This window comes from Cavia porcellus, unplaced genomic scaffold (genome assembly GCF_034190915.1).
Source record: "Cavia porcellus strain 051 isolate PalLab524CR breed Dunkin Hartley unplaced genomic scaffold, mCavPor4.1 scaffold_2, whole genome shotgun sequence".
Lineage (NCBI taxonomy): Eukaryota > Metazoa > Chordata > Mammalia > Rodentia > Caviidae > Cavia > Cavia porcellus.
This window is the reverse complement of record NW_026947485.1, coordinates 140,695,358-140,703,073: the sequence shown is the minus strand read 5'-3', so window position 1 is coordinate 140,703,073 and position 7,716 is coordinate 140,695,358. Positions and strand designations below refer to the sequence as shown.

Below are 7,716 nucleotides of genomic sequence, written 5' to 3'. Positions count from 1 at the left end.
ACATATTTCATTATCCACATCTTCATTCATTCAACATTTATGGAGAGTCTGTTCTCTGTTTGACATAGCTCAAAATGTTGGAGACCCAGGGATAAACATTGCAAAACCCCTATCCTTACTGACCTTAAACACTAGGAATTTAGAGTGTTGTGCCAGAGGGAAGATTAGTAATAAACATATAAACAAGTTTTAAAGTGACATATTCCCAAGTAGAACTAAATACTGTGAAGAAAATCGAATGGGTTGCTCAGTATAAGTGATGTGGCAGGACCACTTTAGCCACGATGAACTCTATTTCACTCACATTTTTTTTATTATTTATCTTTTATCCATTTTTTTTTTTTTGATGCCAGGGGTCAAACTCATGACCTCACGCTTGCCAGGCAGGCGCTTAAGCCACTGAGCTAAATCCCCAGACCCAATCTCATTCACATTTTAGTAATAGCACAGTTACCACAAAATAGGCTGATTCTTTCAGTAAGATAAAGCTGTTACTGGCTCCAGAGGCAGACTTTTCATAGAGAGCTAAAAGATAAGCAGAGTCAGGTAGATAAGATCAGGAAATCATTCCCGGCTGAAATGGTAGCAAATACAAAGTTCCTGAGGCTGATTCAGAGCACCTATGGTAGAATTAGTCTCTCTCTTTTTTTGTACCAGGGGTTGAACTCAAAACTTTGTGCTTGCAAAGTAGACAGCAGGCCGCTGAGCTAAATATCCAGCCAGGATTAGAATCTTTTTTTTTTTTTTTTATTTAAGGAGAAAAGAAAAGAAAAAAAAAACAGTGAAGGGGTACAAGTTATACAGATTTACAGAAGAAAAAAATGCGCAGTAGGAAATCACTAGTTAATGGATTACATATTGCCATCTTAGAAATAATTGTTCAAGTCATAAAATTAAAGCTTGTAGAGTTGGAAGAATCTTTTTAAAAAGAGGAGACTCCAGCATTTCCTGTCACTACCATGTACAGATACAGTGAGAAGGCAGCCATCAGCAAGCCCAGAGGAGGCGCTCAGGAGCATCCAACCACGCTGGCACATTAATGTTGGACTTTCCAGCCTCCAGAATTTGATAAATAAATGTCTGTTCTTTAAGAGATCCAGTTTAAATTCTTTTGTTACAGCAGTCCAAGTTGCCTAAGCTATTCCTCTAGTCAGTGACTGTATGATGCTCTACTGTTTAAACTCCTAGTTTAATCATTTTACTGTCATAATTAAATTATTTGCAACTTTATCATTATAAACAGTATTTAGAGCTGTATCATTCTAAATATGGTTTTGCACATTAGAATGACTGTATCTGTAAGAAAAGTCCTAGCGATGTGTGTACGTTATAGATTTTGGGGTGTTCACTTTATGTTGCAGTATAAGTTTCCAAATAGACTTGCAAAGAATTTGTCAGTTTCAAATTTCACACTTTCACTAACAAAAGTGTTTTCTTGTATTCACTCTCCTCTGTTTAGAGAACCATTAAATGACTGGGTTACAGTGCTACATAAAAGTGATGATCTCACTGTAGTTTTTTGTTTTGTTTTGTTTTACTAAAGAGATATAGTACATTTTCATGCATTTAAAACCCAGAAGGCCAGTTGTGCTCATGAAAAGGAAAGGATAATTAAGAGCTTCCTTCCCTTATATGATGTAGTAAACCACTAGCTTTGCTATAAGCCTAGAAATTGTCATAGTGACTTTGGCTCTTTTCCAGTACTCTCGGTTGGGAGAGTGCAGCTGAGTATTTCCAAAAGGGCAGATAAGATTCAGTGTCTCCCACCTTCCTCAGATCCTCAAGTATCAGAGCAGAGCTGAGAAACATCCCCTTCTTACAAGTGATTTTGGAAAAAAATTCAAATGTGATCATAGAGGATTTTTTTGCTCGTTTGTTTTGGTTGTCTGTATCTTTCATCTGACACAAATTGTAGAAGTTCTTGTTGGGAATTTGTTCCACCCTTGTGCTTAGGGCTGAGCACATTAAGAATGTCTTCATAATAGCTGCAGTCTATGTGGTAATAGCCACGTGTTTCATCAAAAGATCCAAGAATAATAGCATAATATTTTATCATACCTGTCTCAAAACACTTTGCCATATTCCCCTCTCTGTAGGCTATTTAGTCCCCAGTTAAACATACACATACAATTTTGAACAGATATTACAATCTATATTTGGTATGATTTTAAAACAGTGATCAAAGCATCATTTCCCTCATTGAGAACAACTAAACAAAAAAAGATTAATCAATGATGAAATTAACAGTGCAGGGCACAAAATTCTGGGAACCACACAATCACTCATACAGAATAGTTTTCCATGGTGGAGACTGCCCAGTTGTCAATGTACACAGGCAGGATCGTCTCAGGGCTACCTCGATTCGTTCCCATTTCCCCAGGCTGTACATCATATGAACCTGTGCAGAGAATCCAGATAGAAGTGGAAATAATCTTTATAAAAAGATTTTTAAAAAGCCATCTCCAGGGTTTTCAAAGGCTTCCTTCAGAAATACCTTAAATAATTCAAAGGGTTCTGCAATAAGACAGTTCCACTCTAAAATTTAGACGAATTACTAAGTGTTAATTATAATACAATTCACTCTTATGAGCTCTCCATTCTGCTCCTTGCCCATGTCTTACCTAATTAATGTTTCTCTCTGAGCTGGGAGAGCAGTAATTTTCTTGGCTGTTTCCTTACTGAGGGAGTCACTATTCTTTGTAAATCTTGAAGTTCTGCTTCTTTTCTACCAGGAAAAATGTGCAGAGTCTAGGAAAAAATATGCAGAGTGAAATATAAGAACCCTAAGTTCCAAAATATGGTTAAAGTATTGTTAAATCTCAGACTTCTCTGAGGCAGTGCTAAATAATATTTGTTACTTCTGTATTCCATGACTATCATCCATTCGTTGGTCTACCCATCTCTTGGATCATTTGTTCATGTGAAAATATTCATGAAGTATACTTCAACTACTAGGCACAGGATTAGGAATTATAACTCATAAAATTAAGTAAGACACTCTGTGAGGCATTTTATTCATGAGAGACATGGATAAATAAGTCTCGTTTTATTAGAGTCTGACACTGGCACATAAGTTAGGTAGGGCAGGTGTTTTTTCACAGAGTTCACATGTTGGTTACATAAATTGTGCAGTACCTTTTAAAAATAGGGAGTGAAGGACCAAAGCAAGAACAAATCCCGTTTTACAATCTGAAATCTAAAGCTGGGCATGATGTCACATGGGTTGAGGCAGAAGGATCATTGTGAGTTTGAGACCAGCTTGGGCTCAAAGTGAGCTCAAGGCCAGCCTGAACTGCTTAGCAAAACCTTGCCTCAAAAAGGCATAAAAAAAATACCAAATCCATAGGCTACATGGTGCTGATGCCTTTCCTTGAGAAGTTTCTGGAAGCAGCATTGCTGATGTGATTCTTTACTGACCTTTGACATCTGTGTCCTGATACATGAAATATGCTCATCCACAGACAAATTCACTGTATGTCCTAAAAACATCTTTATTTTCTTTATCTGTTAGCAGCAGAAAGGCAAGCATACACTATGCCCCAAAGATTGTTTTTAGAGCTGTGCTTTTTAACAAGAGCAAACTTTAGAATCCAATTAAGCCCCATGCATAGAGGAATCAGACTCATCCCTCAAAGCAAACTAACACACATCTTCCCACTGATGTTATCTCTACCGCATATTTTCCTTTCCTGCAACAGCCCAAATTATTATGGCATTCCCTGCAGAGCCAAATTTTAATATACAGCAAGCCAACTTGTGATAAGGTTGGGAAGGAGATAAAACTAGGTATATATCACTGGCATAACAATACAAGCTGACAGTTTACTTAGAAGTGTTTTAACTAGAGGTAAAATTTAGCCATGGATGGTGGAGAGGCCAGGTCTGGACTAGAAGAGAACATACTTAGTTACTATAATTGCAAACAAGTACTGTCAAGCTTGGGTAGGACTTCACTTCCTCTCCTGTACTTTTTGACCTGTGTGGTGATACATGCTAAAACCTAGAACTGGTTAAAAAACACCTCCACATGCTTGATGTCGTTTGAACATGTTATTCCAGCCAGACTAGTAAGTATCAATATAGGGGCATTGGTTGAAATTACAAGGAAAAACTCTGTCTGTCTGTTTGTCTCTCTCTCTGTAATCTTAGGGGTTATAAGGCTGCCATGTAGAGTTTAACAGAAAGCATTAATTGAATATTTCAAAATAAACAGTAGAAAAGATATTTAATCTTCCTGACACACAGAAATGAGACATGTCAGGTCATAGCTATGCCAATCATCCTGGTCTGATCATTGCATACTGTATCTATGCAGCAGAATATCAAACTGTATCTCATAAATAGGTACCATTACTATGTGTGAATAAAAAATAAAAATATAAAGTGAAAAGGGTCTATGTGAGAACTAAGACAGTATTGAGAAATCTGAGTTGAAAACTGGAGAAAACTGAGTTCTAATTCCTATTATGAATAGAGATCCCGGACCTCAACACATCTAAAGTGAATAGAATATCTGCACTATTCAGAAACTTAAGCAAATAAATTTCTGTTCTTTGTTTTTTTTCTTTTTGCTCCTCTTTAAGAGAGATCAGTACAATTTTGATCACTAACTACCAAGAATTTGATTTTAGGAAAGCGGCAATCAATTTTTCTTCTTAGTGATTTTGTAGCTCTGTCCAAAAAATTATAGATTATTAGGACGGTGTTGTATGTCTGTGCCTACAAAATTATAGATTATTTGGAGGTAGTGACCCATGTATCCTTATCTGTGCAATACACAAATTTTAGCTTTGCCTTTTTTCCTTGATGTGTAGAAAGCAACTGAAATCTGTTTTTGGGAAACATAGCTTAAAACAATTTAAATTTACCATTTAATGAAAGTGAGGTTTACTATGAAATCCTGAGAGCAGAGACTATTAACTGCTTGCGAAGTTAATGGCTTTTTCAGTTGCTATAATAAAATGCAATCTTTTATTTTTAAAGATCACAGGCATTTAAAATCATCTAATAAATATGGTATACTGATTTCATCACAATACTCCTCTCTGTTACTCATAATCCCTTTAATCTTGCTAACTTCTCTGAAAAAACCATCTAAAGTTTTAGTCAGATTTCTGATGGATCTAGTTTTATATGGTTTGCTTAATATTGAGAACTGAGAAAGGAGGAATCGTTATCAAAAGTAACAGCTTCCAGAGACCTGTATCTGAAATCACCAAGACAGATGTAGTTTCTCAACTGACTTTTCTTTTTCTCTTAATCTACCCCTTCATTCAGCAGTAACAACAGATTTTGAGAAACTAAAGACTTGTACACACAGCTCAGCAAGATGCATTCTCACTGTGCAGTATCTAATCGCAGAGAAGAGCCAGAATATCAATTATGAAATGCCATCATATTTTTCATACTTTAAAGTCTCAGTGACATTTTTAATGCTTTTGTTTGAAAGCATCATCTAAATTAAAGATTGAATTTTGAGGGTATGCAGTTTAAACTTGAAATTAGTTTGTAAGGCAAATATGTAGGTTTGCTTCGTTTTTCTAGCCTGTAAGCACTTACAGTATTTCTAACATTGCACTTCTCGCTGTGCACATCTATAATACATTTTCTCAATCAATTTTCACAACATTCCATGAGGTCAGCACCCACCTTGCCCCATACCCTGCCCCTCCAGGCCATCTCAGGGCTGCGATGGGGGTGTCTACGGTGGCTGGGATGTTCCAAACCTTTTCAAGAGGTTCCAGGATAGGGAGCACTTGCCACTTCCCAGTCTAGAGTTCACAATTTCTGGATTTTCTTCCAAATGAGTAGTTTGGACAGCCTAGGGGGCAGGGTGGAGACCTAAGCCTACACAATGTTACCTTCTCTAACCCTCATGAAGCCAGTCGAGAGTAGCAGCAGGTCTCAGTACCATGTGCTTTCCCAGGGCTCCAGCAAAAAGCTAAGCCCCTCCTACAGAAATCATACTCTCCCTTTTGACACAAACTTTTGTCTGCGATTTAATCCCCTTCTAGATTTCCTCCAGATAATTCTTAAGGCAAAGGTAATTCAATGACAAGGAATCATTTTCCTTGTGATGTTGTTACGTTAAAGCAGTAATCCTTATTATTAAGGCACTGAGGTAGAGCCTAATTGTACATTTTATTTTGTTTTGACACAGGATCTCACGCATAGTCCAGGCTGGTCTTGAACTCACCATGTGGCTTAGGCTGGCCTTGAATTTAAGGCAATCCTCGTGTCTCAGCCTCCTAAATGCTAGCATTACAGGGGTGCACCACCTTGCCTGGTTTAACTGTGCATTATTTGACACAGACCTTTGTTTCTTCCTGGCTAGAATCTTACCTTACTTCTTCCTCTTGTGGTTAAAAGAATAAAAATCATATGGTAGCCATGCCTGCTTTCTCTTCTTGTTTATCTTTGCGTCTCCCTATGTCCCAGGCAGTCTCCACGGTTCTCTTTTACTAGAACAACTGCTGTTAATTTCCCCTAGTTAATCCTAATTACCCACCTGTAAGACAAGTGATTCCTCTGAGGTCTCTCAGTAAATTCCCATAATCCAAATGAAGACAATGGAATTCCGAGTCGTTGGCTCAGTGGCTAGTAACAGAAGAGCTAAATTTGAAATCAGAACTATTTTATTCCAAAGCTCAGATATTTTCCTCATACTCTGTGGCACTGTTATGTTTGCTTCATTTACGGTTGAATTAGAAAATTAAATTGTAAGGGGATGGGCATTTTAAAATTATTTAACATGAATCATCCCCTATGGCCAATTATCCTGCTGTGGAACATTATCAACAACTATAAATTAAATGAGTTTGTTCACACATTATCATATTTTTCACCTAAAATTGATTTTTTTCTATCCACTTTTTTTTTAGTAAGAATCAATCATTTCACATAGCCTTGCAATTTTTAAGAAAATTATGCTACTTTTACATAATGATCTTGTCAAATATTACTCTCCAGGGAAGAAAAAAAATCAAATGATAAATAGTGTAAAAGGTTAATAACATTTTTTAAAAAATAACTTCTGCCTTTGGTTCAGCTTATGCGTTTTTGTTGGCAGTGGTGTCTGTAAACATAACTGTCAGGGACGCCCCATGGTACGGGCCAAGTACCCAATAGCTACAGTTAGCACTGGAAGCCGAAACTATTTTTAAGGCTATCTATATTTTGAATTTTTCTTACTGCTTGTTTTATGAAAAGTTTTCTTGAATGAACAAGATTCTATTTTATTTGAGAGATTTTTAGGATAACTTAATCACACAAATGATGATTGTTTTATTCTAAAGTACAACTTCCGTTTCTGTTAGATCAAAGTTATTGCTAAAGTGCCTCTTTGCAAGTGTCTAAGAGTTATATTTGTATCAGTTTTTGCCAATAACTCCCACTGAAGGCTTCCTTTACTTTCATGTGAAGTGTTTTTTTTTTTCAGGTTAGCCTTCTAGCCAGTCTGTGAGAGGACTTGGTGATATTTATTTGCTGATTCAAATGGTTTGTGCACTATGATGGCTGAGGAACTGTGCTTGATACTGGGGATAAAATGGCAAGCAAGACTAAGTCCCTGTTCTCTTGAGGTAGTAAGCAACTACCTCACCCACTACATTGCATTTTGGGGAGAAAGATGAGAAACTGAAAGGCAAAACATTGATGAAAATAAAGGCTGAGTTCAGAGCTCTAGATTGTCTGGGTTTGATCATTTCGTGCTTTAAA

General features: G+C 36.8%; 1 long non-coding RNA gene across 2 annotated transcripts; it reads right to left on the bottom strand.

Annotated features, from left to right (window-relative positions):
• Positions 1–563: 563 nt before the first annotated feature.
• On the bottom strand, positions 564–7,218 carry LOC134472927 (uncharacterized). Of its 2 annotated transcripts, none has more exons than XR_010042960.1 (3): positions 6,509–7,218; positions 2,622–2,748; positions 564–2,398 (listed from the first exon to the last, which is right to left on the bottom strand). It is a non-coding gene; the product is annotated as an uncharacterized LOC134472927 (long non-coding RNA). The 2 variants fall into 2 exon arrangements; XR_010042963.1 differs by lacking the exon at positions 6,509–7,218 and adding an exon at positions 6,343–6,475.
• Positions 7,219–7,716: the final 498 nt, after the last annotated feature.